Source organism: Antedon bifida, chromosome 2, assembly GCF_963402885.1.
Source record: "Antedon bifida chromosome 2, ecAntBifi1.1, whole genome shotgun sequence".
NCBI classification, from domain to species: Eukaryota; Metazoa; Echinodermata; class Crinoidea; order Comatulida; family Antedonidae; genus Antedon; species Antedon bifida.
In genome coordinates, this window is record NC_136227.1 from 19034148 (window position 1) to 19058918 (window position 24771).

General features: G+C 33.8%; 2 long non-coding RNA genes across 2 annotated transcripts; one reads left to right on the top strand and one right to left on the bottom strand.

Moving 5' to 3' along the window:
- The first annotated feature begins 4105 nt into the window (after nt 1-4105).
- Nucleotides 4106-20152, top strand: LOC144835190 (uncharacterized). Its single transcript, XR_013611054.1, has 3 exons — nt 4106-4220; nt 19381-19466; nt 19560-20152. It is a non-coding gene; the product is annotated as an uncharacterized LOC144835190 (long non-coding RNA).
- LOC144835880 (uncharacterized) lies at nt 15011-19127 on the bottom strand. Its single transcript, XR_013611115.1, has 3 exons — nt 18887-19127; nt 17211-17482; nt 15011-16753 (listed from the first exon to the last, which is right to left on the bottom strand). It is a non-coding gene; the product is annotated as an uncharacterized LOC144835880 (long non-coding RNA).
- Nucleotides 20153-24771: the final 4619 nt, after the last annotated feature.

The window sequence follows — 24771 nt, forward strand, 5'->3', positions numbered from 1 at the left end:
GGGCGCTATAAGAAATAGCTGCACTGAGGAGGAGCTGCCCTGATAGTAGGCCTGTTAAGTGAACAAATCCTTCAAATTGTGATAATATTCTGAAACTTTGCACAGTTATTCATTAGGGTGTCAAAAATATGAAATGGAAGGGTTGCACAAAATTTGGTCGGGGGAAGACCGCCATTTTGGATTTCAAAATGGCGGACCCCAAATGTTCACTTTTCAGGTATATCTCTTCTAAAGAGGCACCTAGAGTTCTGATTTTAGGTGCAAATTATATGGTAGTGGGGTCACCAAACATATTGGTATAACTAACATTTTGATTGCATGGCGGCCATGTTGGATTTCAAAATGGCAGACCCCAAATTTTCACTTTTCAGGTATATCTATCTCTGCTAAAAAGGCACCTAGAGTTCGGATTTTAAGTGCAAATTATATGGTAGTGGGGTCACCAAACATATTGGTATAACTAACATTTTGATTGCATGGCGGCCATGTTGGATTTCAAAATGGCAGACTTCAAATTTTCACTTTTCAGGTATATATCTGTTGAAAAGGCACATAGAGTTCTGATTTTAGGTGCAAATTATATGGTAATAGGGTCACTAAACATATTGGTATTTAAATAACATTTTGATTGCATGTCGGCCATGTTGGATTTCAAAATGGCGGACTTCAAATTTTCACTTTTCAGGTATATCTCTGCTAAAAAGGCACCTAGAGTTCGGATTTTAGGTGCAAATTATATGGTAATGGGGTCACCAAACATATTGGTATAACTAACATTTTGATTGTATGGTGGCCATTTTGGATTTCAAAATGGCGGACCCCAAATTTTCACTTTTCAGGTATATCTCTGCTAAAAAGGTACACAGAGTTCTGATTTTAGGTGCAAATTATATGGTAATGGGTCACCAAACATATTGGTATTTAACTAACATTTTGATTGCATGGCGGCCATTTTGAATTTAAAAATGGCGAACTCAAAATGTTTCAGTACGGTACCTGCAGTTATAATTTTAGGTACAAAATATAATATGGTATTGAGGTCAACAAACATATTGGTATAACGTCTTTGATTGCATGGCGGCCATTTTGAATGTAACTCAAACCGTACTGGCTTTACACTATTTGTTTATTCTTATAGTTATATGCATTTAACACGGACACTTATTGTAGGTGACATTTTCCCTGGCAACCACACAGCTCTGTACATCGTAAATCACTCTTTCTGCATTTACAGCGTCTAAGATCACAGTCGGTGTGCCCACAGTAAATTAAAACCTTTGTGACATCTGAAAGTTCCAGCAATGAACTCCAAACTGGACTAAATTTGTTGCTGTCCTTCCTCCATCCAAAGTTCGCTGGGTCTCCTGTTCAACCCTGAAGGCATCTAGACAGTTGTACCACTTCCTGGTTTGTAGAACAGACCGTTTCACATGTTGGGGGGATATTTTCCATAGTCTTTCCTCTTGTTGTAAAAAGATAATGTCTTGCATCATTTACCTTCTTTCCATTAAATGTTCTGCAGTACATAGTTACAACAAACTGTTCTAGATAATCTGTGTCTGTTTCACTAACATATCATGCAGACAATGACAGCAGGGTCGTCAAAGCCAGCGGGAGCATGCCCAACAATTGGACCACATTTTTTAGATGTGATGACAACAAATCAGAGTTGTTTATATTAATTGTAAATGAAGTAGTAGAGAACATTGACACAAATCATGGAATGTTGTAGGGTCTCTGAGAGACAGAGCTGTAGCAAACCAGTCTGTAAATATACAACCGCTGATGCCATGTAACATAGAAGAGGCAGATGAACGTATGTTTGTTCATGTTGAACATGCCGCTGAAATTTTTCCGCGCATTCTTGTCAAGACTGTAGACAGTGATGTTGTTGTTATTGCATTGTCAGCTTTCCATAGAATACCTGGCATCCACGAGCTTTGGATCGAGTTTGAAGCACTTGAAGTACATCTCAATACACGAGATTGCTTCTTCTCTTGGACCACAAGCATCAGCCGCTTACTTGTTCTTTCATTCCTTTAGCGGTTGTGATACAACTTCATCTGTTCAAGGAAAAGGTAAAGCTACATTTAACGAGACTTGGAAAAAGATGCCATGTATGACTCCAGTTTTCGAGAGGATGTCATTGTCTGTAGGGGATGTTAGTGTAACAGACACAGATTATCTATCTGTTGTAACAAGTACTGCAGAACATTTAATGGAAAGAAGGTAAATGATGCAAGACAATATCTTTTTACAACAAGGGGAAAGACTATTGAAAATATCCCCCCAACATCTGCGGCATTAAGAGAACATGTGAAACGGTCTATTCTACAAGTCAGGAAGTGGTACAACTGTCTAGATGCCTTCAGGGTTAAACTGGACCCAGCCAACCAGGGATGGAGGAAGGACGGCAACAAATTTAGTCCAGTTTGGAGTTCATTGCTGGAACTTTCAGATGTCACAAAGGTTTTAATTCACTGTGGACACACCGACTGTGATCTTGACGCTGTAAATTCAGAAAGAGTGATTTACGATGTACAGAGCTGTGTGGTTGCCAGGGAAAATGTGACCTACAATGAGTGTCCGTGTTAAATGCATGTAACTATAAGCATAAACAAATAGTGTAAAGCCAGTACGGTTTGAGTTACATTCAAAATGGCCGCCATGCAATCAAAGACGTTATACCAATATGTTTGTTGACCTCAATACCATATTATATTTTGTACCTAAAATTATAACTGCAGGTACCGTACTGAAACATTTTGAGTTCGCCATTTTTAAATTCAAAATGGCCGCCATGCAATCAAAATGTTAGTTAAATACCAATAATATGTTTGGTGACCCATTACCATATAATTTGCACCTAAAATCAGAACTCTGTGTACCTTTTTAGCAGAGATATACCTGAAAAGTGAAAATTTGGGGTCCGCCATTTTGAAATCCAAAATGGCCACCATACAATCAAAATGTTAGTTATACCAATATGTTTGGTGACCCCATTACCATATAATTTGCACCTAAAATCCGAACTCTACGTGCCTTTTTAGCAGAGATTTACCTGAAAAGTGAAAATTTGAAGTCCGCCATTTTGAAATCCAACATGGCCGACATGCAATCAAAATGTTATTTAAATACCAATATGTTTAGTGACCCTATTACCATATAATTTGCACCTTAAATCAGAACTCTATGTGCCTTTTTAGCAGAGATATACCTGAAAAGTGAAAATTTGAAGTCCGCCATTTTGAAATTCAACATGGCCGACATGCAATCAAAATGTTATTTAAATACCAATATGTTTAGTGACCCTATTACCATATAATTTGCACCTAAAATCAGAACTCTATGTGCCTTTTCAACAGATATATACCTGAAAAGTGAAAATTTGAAGTCCGCCATTTTGAAATCCAACATGGCCGCCATGCAATCAAAATGTTAGTTATACCAATATGTTTGGTGACCCCACTACCATATAATTTGCACTTAAAATCCGAACTCTAGGTGCCTTTTTAGCAGAGATAGATATACCTGAAAAGTGAAAATTTAGGGTCTGCCATTTTGAAATCCAACATGGCCGCCATGCAATCAAAATGTTAGTTATACCAATATGTTTGGTGACCCCACTACCATATAATTTGCACCTAAAATCAGAACTCTAGGTGCCTCTTTAGAAGAGATATACCTGAAAAGTGAACATTTGGGGTCCGCCATTTTGAAATCCAAAATGGCGGTCTTCCCCCGACCAAATTTTGTGCAACCCTTCCATTTCATATTTTTGACACCCTAATGAATAACTGTGCAAAGTTTCAGAATATTATCACAATTTGAAGGATGTGTTCACTTAACAGGCCTACTAGTTTGTAAAAGTTCCAGTATCCATTCAATCCGAAGAGAAATTAAATTAAAGTAAATGCATTATTGTCGAACGATACTATTTAACGCTGCTCACATGATTGATAGATATTTTTAGTCGCGTGGACGCGACTCTATAGTTCACTATGTCGGTCGGTCGGTCTGTCTGTCGGTCTGTCTGTCGGTCCGGTATCACTATGCATTGTAGCACGCGACTTAATGGCTGTTGGCCTTGTTTCATATAGAATCAACACAGCAACAACCGTTTTATTCGGCGGGTCGTCAACGACCTCAGCAAACAGCTATTCAGTATGAAATGCCAGAAACACGGTGGATCACTCCGTGGTGGACTGACGATGCTGAAGGTAATTTGTATTGTTTGTTTTAGCAACGTAATCTTATTTCTATAGTGTATTATTATTAATTAGGTTATATGCATTATCATGCATATAACCTCTTGATTCTGTCAGAATATTTATTTATTCTTTCCTTAGCACTATTTTGTCCGTCAATTATCTTGATATCAGTTTCATCTAGCTAAGTCAATTTTTCAGAGTTTATTCCTTATGGCCAGGAATCGATGTGGTTATGTTTTCAAGGTGCGCAATCAAAAATTACGCGGTCTAATGAAATTTAATGAAATCACGGTTGTAATCATATCTTCACAAGCATGAATCACAATTAAATAAAATTTGGTACTCATAAATTTCAGGTCATATTTCATTATATTTATTTATTTATTTATTTATTTATTTATTTGTTCTTTCTTTAAACTGAAATACACTTTCAATACAAATGTACTGATTTCCAAAGTGGTTCAGTAAACATATTTACAACAAAAATAAAATATAAAAGAAAAACAAAAAGAAAGAAAACAGATATAAAACTATTTACAATTGTGAAGGCAAAAAGGTTAATACATATATGATTTCTATAGTGAAGATTTAAAAGTTGCCAAAGACATATTATGGAGTTCTGATTTTATGTTATTTGGTAGAGAATTACATAATTTAGTTGATCTATAAACAAAAGTTCTTTTACCCTGAGAGTTATTCCATAACGGAATAGATAAATCATTATTACTTTGGGAGCGAGTGCATTTATTATGGTTATCTACAGTAAATTGAAATAATATTGTTAAGTATCTTGGAGCTATTTCTTTTAAACATTTAAAAAGCATTATAAGAATATTTTCATTCCATTTTTCTGTAAGTCTACTCCATCCAAGAGTACTTAAGATATCATTAATAGGGGTATACATGTCTACTGATAACAATATTCTACCTAATCTGTTGATTAAAACCTGAAGAGAATCTGAAAAACTTATGTTACAATTGGACCAAACATAGCAACACTAATCAAATAATGGAATAATTAAAGCATTTGCTAACATTTTTAAAGTATACATAGGAAGATACATCTTAATACGACGAATCACACCGATACGTTTAGCTATTTTACAAGACATTTTGTCTATATGTTCCTTCCAATTTCAACACCTAAATACTTAAAAGAATCAACTCTTTCAATAGTTTCGTTATTATGAAGTAAAGTTATATTCTTAAATGTTGCCGTTTTCTGATTTGTGCTGAAAACCATAAGCTTGTATTGGTCTTATTAAGATTTAGTGCGAGTTGATTATGGTCAAACCATTCTATAATTTTGTTTAGATTGATATTGAGTTGATTCTGAAGTATTAAAGGGTCAGATGAACTACATAAGAGTGTTGTATCATCTGCATACATCACACATTTACATGATAAAAATTCAGGAAGTGAATTTACGTATAAAATAAATAGTAAAGGTCCCAGTATTGATCCTTGTATATGGCAATACAATTACGTGCGTAGCGCATATAACGTATGCGTACGGCGCTTAAAATTTTCAGGCAATTTTAAGCGTTTAAAAAATTACCATGAGTGCGCAGATTTTTGCACGCGCGTTAAACGTTAATATGCACTCCTTTTGCCCGATTTCTGATTTACAACCTTTCTTTAATAATATCATCATATTTTATTCACTTTTCAAAGCGAATTTGCGTTATATGAGCACGTCAAAAGTGACAGGCTACGCACGTGTTAGTTGACAAAATGGTGAAAATATGCTAAATTTTAAAATTAATATAGATCGTCAGAATGCTCGGGAACACCTATTTTTTATTTCATTTTCTTGAAGTGTATGTATCTTATGTATGATTTATTATGAAATTAAGAGAACAAAAGTCATCATTAATTGCATATTAAATTAAAAAAAATTAATTTCGACAATTAAACAAATTATGACATTTTCTTAGGCCAAAATAACAAACATTAACTTTCTTCCTTCAAAAGTTCATTATATTAAAGTTAAAAGTATATAGTTTGACAGTGCATCATTTTTTTTAATTTTTAAAGATGTCATCATTCAATCAAAAATTATAATTCGTTGCGGTATGTAATAATCTATCTGCACCAAAGTGGTTACTGCACAGTAAATACACGGAGGAATCTATCTACAACTTTTAGTCGGTTGTGTATGACTCGGTGGGCTGTGCTCGTGTCTATGGCATTCAAGGTACCGAGATCGAGTCTCACCTTGGGAAACGAAATGAGATTTTTTTTTATTATCCGTATTGTTTGTTCAATTTTATTTTTTAGTGTATAGATTATACACATAATTTATAATGAAATCTAGATAAAAGTAAGTAATGTCTTTATTACTATGTAACAATGTGGTTTATGACATTATACGCAGAGGGATCTTTGATCGGATTGTGATACCGGCTATTGTATTCGCGTTAGCAAGATCCTATCATATATTATAAATAATTAAAGATGTAATTAAAAAAAAAAAAAAAAGATTTCGAAAAAAGTGGGTCATTTTGAAGTATCATAATAGTTATTAACTTTCACTAAAAATTAGTCGAAAAAAAAATCATTTAGCTGAAATACAGACGTTTTTTTTTCAAAAAATAACTTTGACTTCCAGTCAAAGTTTTCGATCAAAACATATCTCATAATGCAACGCGCTTGTTTTGCTACTCTGTATGCATAATCATAAAACATCCTCGCGATCTGTACGGTGAAAACACCTTCTCAACCGTGACGAGTTGTAAACAATCCTAATTAGCATCATGCATAATACATACTCGTGGTTCGAAATCTTTGTTTACTTTCGCTGGGGACGATTTTCCAGACGAAATGTAATCAAATTAATTTACCTGTTAATTACGTAAACTTGTTGTTTTTGGCTTGAATTTTCGACTTAAAGTGAATAACTTTTGTAAGATTTAGTTTAATCTTAATTGGCGCCGCCAACGGATTTAAGGCAGATGAGCGTCGAAAACGCTACTGTGAGTGTGTTGCAGTTAAAGCCCCCTTCCCTACGTTTTTTAGATCTAATTTAAGATCACAAACTATATTTAATGTAAAAATAATACTATATGGTCCTATTGCGATAACTTTTTTCGTCTTTAAACGGTTAAAAATGTGAAAAATAAGTCGATTCTAATAATTATAGCGGCCCGCTATAAATCCCAAAATGCATTGCGCGCGGATTGATATTTTTGTTTTTCACCTGTAATTCGCCCACTTTTCGATCGATCGTGAGGCCAAAACAAATGGAAGACTCCTAACTTTTCAGCGAAAATACCGGGTTTTCCCCAATTTGTATCAACGGAGTCTGGTAAAAATAGAAAGACAATTAATTCAGCAACTATACAACGTCAGGCTAGGTATATAGCTAGCGTACGATGTTCGTACGTTACCGATGTTTACCAGCTAGGCCTACAAAACCAAGCCTAGCTAGGCTAGGCCTAAGACCGTCCACGAGAGGTCGATCGCCGCGAGCTACTTAGGTAGTGCATTGTTTCTCACTTTTTATCATAATTTACCATAAAACGTACATTTAAGACAAGGAATGACATGGTTTAATGTTTTTAAAGTGATATATATGTATTATTTTCCAAAAAACGTCCAAAATTGCAGGGAAGGGGTCTTTAATTACTAAGAAACATTAGTTAAAAGCAAGTAGAAATAAATGTTTGGTCATTGTTTAAAGACGTAAGTTTGTTTAATTCACTCAATTATGAATCTGAAATTATTCAATGATGTTTATCGTAATTATTAGTAATGGTGTTAAATATAATTGCTTGGTTAGTCTCAACAACGTGGTAATGATGGACGCCGCCATCTTGTGGTTGTAGTTTACGAGAGTTTGAATAGGACAAACCAGATGAGTTATTATACATAGTTAAAACTGAGTTAAGATTGTGTTATCATGATATAGACTACAGTATTTTCCATAAAATCATCAGAATATATTTTCATTAAGATTGCAAGAATTGTTGCTTAACTTTATATGTGTTAATCTGTTGTAAAGAATTACTGTTGAATTTACTGGTCACGCTTGTCTGTATCTGGCAAAGTAGTAAGTTTTGATAAGAATAGACAAGTTTGACATGTTAACGAAATGTAGTAATTACATGATTATTAGTTATCCGCTTGGTAGAGCGGATAACTCCTTGTTATTGTATGGGATCAATATTTTTTTTCTGTATTATTAGTTATCCGCATTGAGCGGATAACTCCTTGTAACTGTCCTGTTACTTTTTTTTTTTCTTTCCTTCTCCCTCACATATCTCAAAAACGTGTAAACATAACATGTTATAACTTTGTCAGCATGAGGGCATTTACGTGAAGTTGTGCACCTCCTATTTTTGAATGACGTCATAGTTGCGCAACGTGACTTACGCGCAATTTTATGAATTTCAATGATTGATCATAGATTAAAAACCAAAAGTCATTTAGTATTGACACTTTGACAAAATTTAAGTCATATCAGGGGCAAACTTTCTACGGATTAAAAATGGCATGTTTCACAAGAAGTTACGCGCGCACGCGCATTTAAAATTTCAAAATGCGCAAAATTAATTTCTAATCAACTTTTTATGCGTTTCTTGTCATTTTGAGCATGTCAACAATTCCCACGGGCGCGCATTTTTTTACGCGCGCGGTGCGCACGTAGCATTCAAAACATATTTTTTTCTCTTGAATTATATTTTTCAAGCCTTTCCTAGTAATTTTGAAAACAATTTAGACCTTTTCCAGTTTAAATAACGCCATACGAACACGTTGAATTAGACAATTCGTGCGCGTTTTTTATGAAAAAGCTTTAAAAAATCGTCAAAATTATGTCTTTTTTTAAACAGTCATAGTTTCTAAAGTAAACCGTGAACCGTTTATTTTTATTACAAAATCTAGAAGTTGATGAGTTGTAGATATCGGATCATGCATCGATAAGGCTAAAAAAACATTGTGACGTCATCGTATGGCCACACGAATGTAAAATATAGAATTTTTGTCTCTTTCGTTATTGGTCATCACATTCAATGGAGCCCATCACGCTTATCTGTATTCCTTTTTCTCCTACATTTATATATTGTGTAGGTCAATCAACTTTCTTTAGCATGAGATAAAAATATTTTAATTTTTATGACGTCATCATGCCTAAAAATTTTAATTACGTGGGTCATTAATTTCATCTTTACAGTAAATTTTAATCTGTAATAGCTCGTAAGAATAAAATGTGATAATCACGATTAAAACGTTTTCTGGAAGCTATTGGATTGTAGATACGAATTCATGTGAACATTTTGCCAATCGGATGTTGTGACGTCATCATATGGCCAGTTGAATAAAAAAAGTCGTATTTTCATATTTTGCGTAATAGTTCATCACATTTAAAAGGGTGCGCATCTATATTTTACGTATTCAAATTTCTTCTACACGTTAATATGTTGTTCCTGAGATAATTTCCTTCTGAAATTGCTATCTAAGTGTTTCATTTTGATACCGTCGCCATGTTAAAAATTGGAATAAATGGCGGGTCCCGTAATTTCACCTATTCTACACTGTATGTAATATGTATACAGATTATACTGTTTGCATGTATATACTATATGACACAAAATTGACAGAATTCAGCACTAACATATCATATTCTTCAGTTCTTGTCATAATGCCATAATCTTTATCTGTGTGCAATATTCCAACGTATGACGTGCACGTGGCGTTTGTCGTGGTGCGGACAACTAACTCGTCAAAGTGACGAGTTTCATGTCTAGTGTTCTGTTTATTTGATCAGTTTGATGTATGTTATATTTTAGAATTGAATGAGACTGTTGGAATAAAACAACTTCATCTCAAACCCGGATACATGTGCTCATTTTAGTCTCTGTACAGTCATCTTGAGCAAATTTCCTACAACTTTAATATTACCACCCGATTCTGTAGCTGTTAGTACACTCAGTGTGGAAGACTGTCGACAGTCTGCCAGAGACCTGTCTGACTGTATTAAGTACTTTTAATACACGATATCGCTGTCATTAGGTTCATATCTATAGACAATTTGTAACGTTATAATATGTATTCAATATAAAATCCACTCGGCAACCAGAATAGTATTAGCAGGTTTATCGTATTGCCATGCATGGATAGGTGTTTTCCGCCGCTTTTAGGTTTTTTAGGCCTAGGCTAGTCAATTATTGTTATTGATTATACGAATTACGTAATTAGTTTAGTAGCTCATCTACCTTTTTAGCAGGGCATAATGAATATCGTAGCTAGGCTAGGCCTACTAGCGTCAAATCAACCAATTATTTGGGTGGTACGAGTTTAGGGAGTTAAGTACGAGTTGGCATGTACGAGTCGACCAGGGGGTGAATCGACAGGGTACACCTACTAGAGCATAGGCTATAGTCCTGCGAGAATGGGAAATCTGGCCTAGATAGGCATAGGCCTACATTGGGTATGCCCAAAAAAAGCTATCCTATCATATCCTATGAGCATAAAAAGGCCTCGTAGAGCCAGAGGTGTTAGCCTACTATGGATCACTATTATTTAGGCCTAGCTAGCCTAGGCCTAGGAGTTAATTTTAAATTAAGTAGGTAGGCCTAGGCTCCAGTAATTTCGGTCGCGTTTTCGGCCTATTTTTCAGGAAATGTGAGAGGTGAGGTGGGTTAGCCCAGCTAGGCTAACCTAACCTGTAAGTAGTATTCTAGCCCATCCATGATGGGTACGGGTTGGCATTTGTACGGGTTGACCCGTATCTGTATTCTAGCTAGGGTGCTGGTCAACCCGTACCCATGCCAACCCAACTTGGCTAACTCGTACCCAAATCATTGGTCAACTCGTACCCACTTGGGCTAACCCGTACCCAAACCAATTCGTATGTAATATAAATATACTTTTAATAGCATTCGCCATTAAACATAGGTACGGGCCAGCCCATGATTAGTACGAGCCAGCCCATGATGGGTACGAGTGAGCCAAAGTGTTGGGTACGAGTAAACCAAAATTTGGGTACGGGTTGACCTGTACCCTTCTAGCTAATCGTACTAGGCCTCGAGTAGGTCTACGCTAAAGTCCGGCTACAATAATAGTCTATTCTGTTTATAGCTTTATTGATAGCTGGGTTCAAATCTGGATTGGGACGGCTTTTCCTCATTCTAAAACAGATTTATGGAAGGCAATCGCCGCCAAAAATACAAAAGTAAAACAAACAACGTACTTTCACGATTTCCTTATCATAATAAAATAATATATGAATTTAACTGTAATTATTGTATACATAGTAATTGCCATTGCATATATTATTATTATATATTATACGGTTTGGCTTTATTTGCTCTTATGCTTATTTCCTCCAACGTACAGAGTACGTAGGGCTTCCAATTTGCTTTTATACCTGTTAATTTAAAAATTGTTTATGCCTATTGTTGCATAACGTTCAAATTTAGACTGTAAATACTGGGATGATCACCCTAAATTTTCTTTTTCAATTAACAATTTTATATTTCACAGCTAGAAAAAAGCATACAGAGTTTTTTTTATTCATAACTGTTGAATTGCATCCCAATACATGGTACCTATTGGTATTATATCTATCAATATAAAGTACTCTCTTATAAATAGATATCCAAACTACTCCAACTACCTAATCTAATAATAGTACTATTAGCATACTACTGTACACTTTGTAGACAAGAAATAAGTTGTATCCACCTAGAGGACTTATGGTAGTACTGTGTACAGTCGATCGTCCTCTCACTGGCCCGGTCAACATAATCTACGCCTAGATTATTACAGTAATTAAAATACATATTTACAGAGATATTTTTTTTTTTTGCAGAAAAGTTATGTGTAGAGAAAGCAGTACTCGTATTAAAAACTAAGCAGGTTGTACTCTTGAACGCAAACTGGCAGAATATTTTAAATATTTTTTATTGTTGAAATGATGGAATCCTAACTTCATTTTCCACGAATTGGAGACAAAGACATATTACGATCCTTTTATTTAAATTTATTTGGATAGACCTCCATGTAAATTCATTAAAGGCTATATGATTGTTTTATATTTTAATATGTGATAGAAAATCATTGTGCATAATGAGGACTAAGAATCTAATATTTACTTGCATTCTCATCTTTTTAAAATTGTATTTATAATGCTGGTAATGAGTTTACTATTGAAAAAGTCATGTTTCCACTTATCTCAAATTGTGGCACACCTCTAACCTTGTTAGAACTGACTGTGTTCTACATTATTCTGCTATATAATAGTGCTTCCACCATACTTCAACCTGGTAATTGAATAAATTTCACCGGGGTAAAATTTAAACTAATTATCATCCTTTAACATAAAGTATCCTCCTGAAACATGTATTTGTACTGTACTTCATCTAATATCCATTACTTAATACTAATTTGGGTGATTTATGTCTAACTTCAGGAATGATCTGAGGCTAGAAAAACGAATTTCTGTACATATAATTTATATAAAAAATAAACCAATGTTTTCCTAATAACTTAACCCCTAGGTTGATAACTAACAAAGAAATTATTGAAATTGTGTTCTTACAATATAGGTGTACTGTATCTACATATGCATACTGCGTTGAAAAGAAGAATGTTTTATAGTTATTATAGGTTACTTCCAAATATTAAAGGTCTGATATCTAACAGAAACTAAATGTTACCAAACTATGTTTTTGAAAATCTTTATGATATAATAATTATAATAATATGAACATAATATTAAATTATATTGACTATTTTTGATAATCATCATGTCCTTATAAATTCATTTATATTTATTTTGTGGTAATATAGTTCATATATTATGTATTAAATAAATTGGTAAGGCCCTATACTGTTTATATTTAAAGATGTATTGTCCCTTGAAACACAAAAAAATGAAGGTCAGAATATTCTAAATTTAAATTGGCCATATCAAAGTAATATTAAAGTTATTCACTTTAAGTCGAAAATTCGAGCCAAAAACAACAATTTTACGTAATTAACAGCTAAATTAATTTGGTTACATTTCATCTGGAAAATCGTCGCGAGCGAAAGTAAACAAAGATTTCAAACCATGATTATACATTATGCATGATGCTAATTAGGATTGTTTACAACTCGTCACGGTTGAGAAGGTGTTTTCACACAGATGGCGAGGAAGTTTTATGATTATGCATACAGAGTAGCCAAATAAGCACGTTGTATTATGAGATATGTTTTGATCGAAAACTTTGACTGGAAGTCAAAGTTATTTTTTGAACCAAAAAACGTCTGTATTTCAGTTAAATTATTTTTTTTTCGACTAATTTTTGGTGAAAGTTAATAACTATTATGATACTTCAAAATGACCCACTTTTTTTCGAAATCTGTTATTTTTTATTTTTTTGGAATTTGACAAAGGGACAATACATCTTTAAGGAAAGTTTATAATACACTATTATTTTATGCCTACCAATATTAGTATTAATTGTTTATGTAACTATTTTGTCTAATTGCATTGAATTTGTGTATAGGCCAATGGCATTAATGTTTTTCTCAAAGTAAATTAGCCTAATAATGCCATATTTAGACACATAATTCATTGATTTCTGATATTCTGTACTTGTGTATGCATTACTAAAATAGTAGTTATTTTATTACTTTTTACTCTTATAATGTATGTATAAACATTTATTCATTTTTTTTTACATTTTTAAATTTAAAAATTATTAAAATACCTATCTACCTTTCTGTTATTGTTACTATTATAATATTTTTTGAGGCAGATTGATTTCAATAAAAAAAATTTAAAACAATTAATTTGACTTATACTGTACTATGTTAGTTCAGGAGATGAAGTGTGTGTGGGCAGAATCTGGTGTGTTGGGTGTTGGTGATGTGAGGTGTATTTTTGTCACTTTAAGACCTAAATTAGATGTTTTCTGAAGAAAAGAAGTAAGCGGATAGGCTTTCAAACAACTTCAAGAAGATTCACACAGAAATAATTACTTCCCAATAAAATAGTATGTAACAGTTTATATTACAGTACGTTGAATAAACTCGAGCGGAAAAATAACACACATAAAAAAACATTCATTTTCTTGTCGAAAAGCGCCCTCTCTAGTTTTCTATTAATTTATTAATAATTATTATTAATTAATGAGTAATATAAACATATTTTTAACATTTAATGCTTGAAGCTTATTCTACTCCTAACAAAGTTTCATACCTCCAAATTTCATCAACGTATTCAAAGCACTTCAATAAATATCACATTGAACATTAAAAATTAGGGTTATGATAGAATTTTGCTTAAAAACATATACAAAAAACATCGATAAAAAATACTTTCCGAATTTAAAAACATTTGAAACTTTTTTAATATGTTCAATATAGGTTGCTCTATTCACAGAAACAAAATTTCATTCATGAACGTTTTTTTTTTCGTTGTTTTTTCAAAATCGTTATTAGGTTTAAAAAATGCGTTGGAGTTGTATGATCTTTCATAAGTGTACATTTTGTAAAAACGTAAATTTAAAAAATCAGTGATATGGCTCGATATTTATTTATTTTTTGCAATATGGATGGAGCAACCTATATTGAACATTTCTACCAAGTATCAAATGTTTTTGAATACGAAAAATATTTTTTATCGATGTTTTTTGTATATGTTTTTAAGCAAAATTCTATCATAACCCTAATTTTTAATGTTCAATGTGATATTTATTGAAGTGCTTTGAATACGTTGATGAAATTTGGAGGTATGAAACTTTGTTAGGAGTAGAATAAGCTTCAAGCAATAAATGTTAAAAATATGTTTATATTACTCATTAATTAATAATAATTATTAATAAATTAATAGAAAACTAGAGAGGGCGCTTTTCGACAAGAAAATGAATGTTTTTTTATGTGTGTTATTTTTCCGCTCGAGTTTATTCAATGTACTGTAATATACACTGTTACATACTATTTTATTTGGAAGTAATTATTTATGTGTGAATCTTCTTGAAGTTGTTTGAAAGCCTATCCTCTTACTTCTTTTCTTCAGAAAACATCTAATTTAGGACTTAAAGTGACAAAAATACACCTCACATCACCAACCTCCAACACACCAGATTCTGCCCACACACACTTCATCTTCTGAACTAACATAGTACAGTATAAGTCAAATTAATTGTTTTAAATTTTTTTTATTGAAATCAATCTGCCTCAAAAAATATTATAATACTAACAATAACAGAAAGGTAGATAGGTATTTTAATAATTTTTAAATTAAAAAATGTAAAAAAAAAATGAATAAATGTTTATACATACATTATAAAAGTAATAAAATAACTACTATTTTAGTAATGCATACACAAGTACAGAATATCAGAAATCAATGAATTATGTGTCTAAATATGGCATTATTAGGCTAATTTGCTTTGAGAAAAACATTAATGCCATTGGCCTATACAAAAATCCAATGGAATTAGACAAAATAGTTACATAAACAATTAATACTAATATTAGTAGGCATAAAATAATAGTGTATATAAACTTTCCTTAAATATAAACAGTATAGGGCCGTACCAATTTATTTAATACATAATATATGAACTATATTACCACAAAATAAATATAAATGAATTTATAAGGACATGATGATTATCAAAAATAGTCAATATAATTTAATATTATGTTCATATTATTATAATTATTATATCATAAAGATTTTCAAAAACATAGTTTGGTAACATTTAGTTTATGTTAGATATCAGACCTTTAATATTTGGAAATAACCTATAATAACTATAAAACATTCTTCTTTTCAACGCAGTATGCATATGTAGATACAGTACACCTATAGTGTAAGAACACAATTTCAATAATTTCTTTGTTAGTTATCAACCTAGGGGTTAAGTTATTAGGAAAACATTGGTTTATTTTTTATATAAATTATATGTACAGAAATTCGTTTTTCTAGCCTCAGATCATTCCTGAAGTTAGACATAAATCACCCAAATTAGTATTAAGTAATGGATATTAGATGAAGTACAGTACAAATACATGTTTCAGGAGGATACTTTATGTTAAAGGATGATAATTAGTTTAAATTTTACCCCGGTGAAATTTATTCAATTACCAGGTTGAAGTATGGTGGAAGCACTATTATATAGCAGAATAATGTAGAACACAGTCAGTTCTAACAAGGTTAGAGGTGTGCCACAATTTGAGATAAGTGGAAACATGACTTTTTCAATAGTAAACTCATTACCAGCATTATAAATACAATTTTAAAAAGATGAGAATGCAAGTAAATATTAGATTCTTAGTCCTCATTATGCACAATGATTTTCTACTATCACATATTAAAATATAAAACAGTCATATAGCCTTTAATGAATTTACATGGAGGTCTATCCAAATAAATTTAAATAAAAGGATCGTAATATGTCTTTGTCTCCAATTCGTGGAAAATGAAGTTAGGATTCCATCATTTCAACAATAAAAAATATTTAAAATATCCTGCCAGTTTGCGTTCAAGAGTACAACCTGCTTAGTTTTTAATACGAGTACTGCTTTCTCTACACATAACTTTTCTGAAAAAAAAAAAAATCTCTGTAATAATTACTTTAATTACTGTAATAATCTAGGCGTAGATTATGTTGACCGGGCCAGTGACAGGACGATCGACTGTACTACCATAAGTCCTCTAGGTGGATACAATTTATTTCTTGTCTACAAAGTGTACAGTAGTATGCTAATTAGGTAGTTGGAGTAGTTTAGAGAGATACATCTATTTATAAGAGAGTACTGTATATATCAAACTATCTGTGTTGGCCACCTTTGTATTTTTAGATATAATACCAATAGGTACCATGTATTGGGATGCAATTTAACAGTTATGAATAAAAAGCTGTGAAATATAAAATTGTTAATTGAAAAAGAAAATTTAGGGTGATCATCCCAGTATTTAAAGTCTAAATTTGATACAACAATAGGCATAAACGATTTTTAAATTAACATGTATAAAAGCAAATTGAAAGCCCTACGTACTCTGTATTTGGAGGAAATAAGCATAAGAGCAAATAAAGTCTTGACCACAGGGTGTAATTCACTATTTTAAATCAGTAGTATGGCTGTACTTATGTGTTGGACCATACTGTAATGTGGTCCAGGTTGACGGGCCAGGAATGATGGTAGTACCAGTATACCGTGTACTGTAGTTTAGCCTCAAGAAAATACCATGTAGTAGTTGGAGTAGTTTGGAGAAATACAGTAGAGATTTACGAGACTTGGTGTGTGATGATTCAGTATGATAATTTGTGCTGTGAAAGACAAAATTGTTGAATTGTGAAGAAAATATTGTAAAATATAACAAGGAAATTATAGTTTTATACAGTACTATAGTATAATCAAGGGGTAACCGTATAATATATAATAATAATAATAAATGCTATGGCAATTACTAATATTATGTATACAATATTACAGTTAAATTCATATATTATTTTATTATGATAAGGAAATCTGTTTTAGAATGACAAAAAGCCGTCCCAACCCAGATTTGAACCAAGCTATCAATAAAGCTATAAACAGAATACCATTATTGTAGCCGGACTTGGTAGCATAGACCTACTCTACTAGGCCTAGTAAGATTAGCTAGAAGGATACAGGTCAACCCGTACCCATGCCAACTCGTACCCAACATTTTGGCTCACTCATACCCTCATGGGCTGGCTCGTACTCATCATGGGCTGGCCCGTACCTATGTTTAATGCTATTAAAAGTATATTTATATTCATTAAAAAGATTCATTCGGTTGGTATTCCAAATAAAATATAATAGTTAATTATATCTCAACCGTAACAGTAATAGTAATGGTAAATAAAATAATCGTTATTTACTAATATTACTATTACGGTTGAGATATAATTAACTATTATATTTTATATTTATATTACATACGGGTTGGTTTAGGTATGGGTTAGCCCAGGGTACGAGTTGACAAATTATTTGGGTACGAGTTAGCTAAGTTGGATGGCATGGGTACGGGTTTACCAGCACCCTAGCTAGAAGAATACGGATACGGGTCAACATGTACCAATTCCAACCCGGGCGTACCCATCATGGATGGGCTAGAATACTACTTACAGGTTAGGTTAGCTAACAGCTTAGGTTAGCTAACCCACCTCACCTCTCACATTTCCTGAAAAATAGGCCGAAAACGCGACCGAAATTACTACTGGAGCCCTAGGCCTACTTAATTTAAAATGAACTCTAGGCTAGGCCTAGCTAGTAGTAGGGGTGTAGTAGTAGTGATGCGTAGTAGGCTAACACCGCTGGCTCTACGAGACCTTTTAATGCTCATATGATGGCTTTTTTTTGGGCGTACCCAATGCGATGGGGCGACTTTGTATTGGGCGACTTTGCGATGGGGCGACTTTGCGATGGGGCGACTTTGCGATGGGGCGACTTTGCGATGGGGCGACTTGACTGGATTCCTGTAGGCCTATGCCTTCTAGGCCAGATTTCCCATTCCCGCAGACCTATAGCCTATGTTCTTCTAGTAAGGCTAGTGGTTGTACCCTGGTCGACTCGTACCATGCCAACTCTTACTTAACTTGAGTGTAGTAGGCCTAGCCTCTACTATATTGAGTATGCCCTGCTAAAAAGGTAGATGAGCTACTAAACTAATTACGTAATTCGTATAATCAATAACAATAACTGACTAGAAGGCCAAAAAGCAGAGGAAAACGCCTATCCATTCTTGCATGGCAATACGATAAACCTGCTACTATTCTGGTTGCCGAGTGGATTTTATATTGAATACACTATTATAACGTTACAAATTGTCTCTAGATAGGAACCTAATGACAGCGATATCGTGTATTAAAAGTACTTAATACAGTCAGACAGGTCTCTGGCAGACTGTCGACAGTCTTCCACACTGAGTGTACTAACAGCTACAGAATCGGGTGATATTACTTTGATATGGCCAATTTAAATTTAGAATATTTTGACCTTCACTTTTTGTGTTTCAAGGGACAATACATCTTTAAAGATTTTGAGAAAATCAATCAATCAATATATCTTTTAAAAATCAATTATCTTTATTTAAATCAATGCATATAACCTATAATTCGTCATAGTGACGAATTAAATCTAGTTATACCATAGTTTTGCTCACATGATTGTTATAATGTATATTTTTTTTTTCATATAGAATCAACTCAGCAACAACCAACACAGCAACAACCATCACAATCGGCGGGTCGTCGTCAACGAACTAGAGGCGTGTTTTCATGGTAAGTATACAAACTATTATTATTGTTTATGCAGGAAAATGCTCCCCAAAACATCGAAAAATATCATTTTTTATTTACGTCATGTTTTCTTTTACAGGCATACGCCTTTAATTCAGAAGACGACGGCAAAAAAACATTGTCGATTTTCTTATAGTTTCGTCATGCTTTTCTAAACATACTGTAACAGCGACACGTTAAAAGTAGCAGACTTATTACAATGAAATGGCTTAACCTATGTTAGAATGAAGCCAACGAAAGACAAGCAAACAATAATGAAGTATGTAAAAAGATGCAAACGCGTTATTGTATTTCTAAATTTATTCTTTGAAGATTACGTCAATGATGTATTTAATATCTGCACCGAAAATCTGGGGATGGTGGAGACAACTCTACCATTCAAAAACAACATTTTTGATGTAGCGATTTTTTCAATCGGTATTGTTATGAACGTATTGAAAAGAAAATAGTTTCATTGTCAATGATTTGTCAAGTGTTTTATTTTAATTTCAATTACTGTTGTATTGTATTTAGTTTTACCCTTTCATGTTGGCATGGTCAATATTTGCTCAAACTCCATTTTATCGTTATGTTTGTAGTATTTTAGAGATTCCCGATCATTGTAATAATGATATAACTAGAATTCGTAACCGTGTGTTAGAATCCACGCGTATTAAACATATTGTCTCACTTTAAATCAAATCAATAACTGTCAATGAAAAAGTTAACGTTGCAATTGCAGCCTTTACCACGGCCACAGCTAGATTAAAGCTGTTCGAATTGTTAGAACAATTACAAGATCGTGTACTTTATTACGATATACGGATTCTTGCGTTTTCATTTTAATAAAACTAACCCTGATGAGTGGCAACCATCGCTTGGTGATTATTTGGGTGAATTAACGAACGAAATAGATCCCAAAGACGGAAAATATATCTCATGCTTTGTTTCGGGTGGTAGATTCAGGCAAAACTGTCTGCAAAGTCAAAGGTTTGACTCAATTTTAAAAATGCTAAGAAAGTAAACTTTGAAACGGTAAGTAGTATGGTAAGAGGAATTGGACCAGAAAAAATAACAACTAACCCACACAAAATAACCCGAGACCCAAAATCTTGTTCAATTATTAATACATCATCTAACAAAGATTACCGGATTGTGTACGATAAAAGAATAATAATAGAGGATTTTCAAAGTCAATTCTGAAATAGTTAGTAGCATGGTACGAGGAATCGGCCCGGAAAAAATACCAACAACTAATCCTAACAAAATAACCCGTAAACCAAAATATCGCTTAATATTTATTTTTATATTATAAATTTGTAAAAAGTAAATTTTCATGATATTTTCGTGATATGGCGCTGCTCTGTGTGGCGACATCGCTGTCTTTAACATGCTCTTTTAAAGGAATATAAGATATTATTTTGCCAATTGTCATTAAGTATTATCTTCATGATGCTGTTAAGGTATTTAATACACTTATTCACGCTATTTATTGTGTCTATGGACTGTACAAAACATGTCGAAAACGCTAGGCTGTGTTACTCAGCTGAGGATCTGTTTGCAATCATGGACACAACGCTCGATTCTCACTACCGTGGCGAAGTATTTGACATACCTAAGGAAATGAAGCGACGTAAGAGAGGGAAAGCCGCAGGTGTTCGCAAACGTCTCCGTTCCAGGCATTTTCGACCGTACTTACCAATACTTATCATCGGGAATCTACGATCGATTAATAACAAGGTAGACGAACTTAGAGCTTTTGTGAAATATTTCCATGACTACAGATCGGCATGCATTCTCGCATTTACCGAAACTTGGCTTTGTGAGAAGATAAGTGATACCCATGTGGAAATAGATGGATTTAAGCTGTTCAGAGGAGATAGATCTGGTGATATCGGCACGGATAAGGGTGGAGTGGAGGACTTATTGTTTATGTTAATAATCAATATTGTCATCCAAACAATGCTACATTAAAGAAAGCCATCTGCACCCCGAATGTTGAAGTATTGGTTGTGTCGGTAAGGCCGTATTACATCCCAAGAGAATTCTCCCACATTGTTATCCTATTACTGTGTACATTCCACATAGGAAATTAGCTAAATCAGCAGCAATTGAAGTGGGTGAAATTATAAATGATATTGAGTCTTCTTGTCCTGATGCATGCATTATAATAAACGGTGACTTCAACCACGGTACCTTAAATAAAAGTAGTGTATATTATTACCAACACGTGTCTTGTGGTACCCGGGATGCAGCCACATTGGATATCTGTTACTCCAATGTGAAAAACGCGTACTCGTCGACGAAACTACCGAACTTAGGAGCTTCCGATCACAACTTAGTTCTCCTAAGTCCGAAATATAAGCCCCTCGTACAAAGACAGAAACCGAGGAAGATAGTAGTGAAATGTTGGTCGGTGGAAAATATTGATCGATTAAAACTTAAAAGGTGAACTTGACGCCACCGACTGGTCTGTTTTTACTGAAAATTCGTCAAATATAAATGAATTGATAGAATCCGTGTGTTCATAATATATTGGTTTCTGCACAGATATCGCGATACCGTCCAAAAAAATTAAGTTATACAGCAATAACAAGCCATGGATCACTTCGAGTGTTAAAGCAATCATCAATAGGAAAAAAATCGCGTTCAAAAGTGGTGACAAAGATCAACTTAAAATCATCCAACATGAACTTAAACGTGAAATAAAGGAACAAAAACGTATATATAAGAAAATTGAAAATAATCTCGGTGGTAACGACGCAAACAAAGTTTGGAAAGGCATGCGACAAATGAGTGGTTACTCAAGCGTATCAAAGCCGGACGTAACAAATAGTAATATGAATGAACAATACGCAAATGAACTCAACAACTTCTACAACAGGTTTGACAAATATGATTTTGCATCTGAACCGAAGGTTATCGAGGACACCCTATCAAATCACGACGCCTGTGCATACGAGTTCCAAACTGATGTAGCCGAGGTGAGGAGATATTTTCCCCGCCAGAAACCTTCTAAAGCAACTGACCCGGACTTTATCTTATCAAAAGTTATTAAAACATGTTCCTCACAGTTAGCTGGATTTTTTACTACCATTTTTATTGTTTGTTTCTTAAATCATTTACTGCCCGACATTTGGAAAAAATCATGTATAGTTCCTGTCCCGAAAAAGAATAGTGTAAAATGTATGAACGACCTCAGACCAATTGCTTTAACCTCTGTTGTTATGAAAGTGTGTGAAAGGATTGTCCTCAATAAGTTAAAGCCGTTAATCTCCCAATATTTAGACCCACTGCAATTCGCGTACAGAAGTTCACGAAATACTGAAGATGCTATATTGCTTAAACTCGAAAAGATATACTCTCATCTTGAAAGCGTAGCTAAATTCGGTCACTCTGTGAGAATCATGTATTATGACTTTAGCTCCGCCTTCAACACTATTCAACCTCACCTTCTAATTAATAAATTGTTTAATATGGAACTCCCGCGCTCACTAATATTCTTTATATATAATTTTCTAGTAAATCGTAGTCAATATGTTAAATTAAGTACAGGAGCCATCTCGGATTTAATTTTTACAAACACAGGCGCACCCCAGGGTACGGTGTTGGCTCCATTTTTATTTTCAGTCTATACCGCTGTCTTTAGATCTAATGACCTGCTATTAAATTCGCTGACGACACTGCTCTCATTGGGTTAATCAGGGGGGATGATGATTCTCAGTATATTTCAGAAATTAAACGATTTAAAAAACTAAAGAGATGGTGATAGATTTCCGGACTAAAAAGAGGGTCGAGGCTAAAGACGTGCTAATAAAGAATGCTTAAGTAGAGAGGGTATCTAGTTTTAAGTATTTTGGGGTGGTTTTTGATGAATATCTGTCCTGGGGGAACACATAAATTACATTATAAAGAAACTAAATTCACGTATGTACTGCCTACGTAAACTACGCTCATTTAAAGTTGATAGCCACATCCTCCGTATGTTTTATTTGTCCGTGATTAGTTCTGTTGTCTGGTGGTTGGGGTGGGAATGTTGGTAGGGGAGATAGGGATAGAATAGACAGGTTGGTGAGGAGGACAGGGAGGATGGTTGGATGTGAATTATCTGTGGTGGACTCGGTCTATCATGAACGGTTGCGCAATATGTTTAGAGTGATATGGAATGATGTTAGTCATCCCCTTAACTCGGACATTGCCGACTGCCTTATGGAACGTAGTGGTAGACTGAGGCCGCCACGGGGATCCACTGAACGCCATCGTCTCTCCTTCCTCCCAAGGAGCATACGAGACTATAATGAAAGATTTCAAAGATAGGGGAATTTATTTTTTTATTGTTATTATTATCACACTTATGTATTAGGCCTATCATTTCTCTTTTCTTTACGGCATTGTAATAAGACAGCAGCACAATTTCCCAAGTTGGGATGAATAAAGTTTCCTTGTATCCTTGTATCCTTGTAAATTTATTTTTCGAATTAATTTAATTTGTTTTCTTTTCTGTTGAATTATTATTATTATTATTTGTTAAATGTAATTGCAAACACACATAATAAATGATTGTGATTAAAGTAGTATATAAGGGAAACCAGGCCTTTTTTATACCCCCAGGGCAGGAGTAAACAGGCCTATATGGAATGTCATATCCCTAGGGCTTATTTCATATTTTCTATTGTTTAATTTCCTGCTATTGTATTATTAATTAGTGAAAGGTCATTCTTTGTTAGAGAAGGGGTTTGTTATTTTGGCGGGGTTTTCGTTTTGGCCTGGGTTATATTTGTAGTTAGTGATGAATTTGTATTAAAAAAATAATGAAGGTAATTCTTTGTTTGAGGATTGCTATTTTTAGGCGGTTTGACCATTGCTCTTTTGTTTAGTTTATCCTAATTTCTTTTGTTCATTGTTCTTTTTGTTTGGTACAATAATTTTTGTTTTTGATATTTTAGCGCCGTTTCTTTTTAGACATTGTAAGAAAAGGGACTGTTTTTTGTGTTCTTTCCAATTGCCTCGTCTATTTTAGCGTAGAGTTACAGTATTTCGCTATGTCTGGAAGTATAGATTTTTCGCAAGGTAGCTGTGTAGATACAGTTATAATTATTAGCGATGATGAGGAGACTGTTGTTACAGGTAGCGATATCGGTGATCGGTACATGCGGACCAATGAGGGTGTATCCGTCGACGTTGATGAAGGAGGTGAGAGGGGTAGTCGGGCTACAAGCTGTATATTTACGTACGTAGACGAGGTGGAGAGAGAATTTTTATTAAAATTGGAATATTTAGCCAGAGAAGTGTTTGTTTCTCAAGTGTTAAAC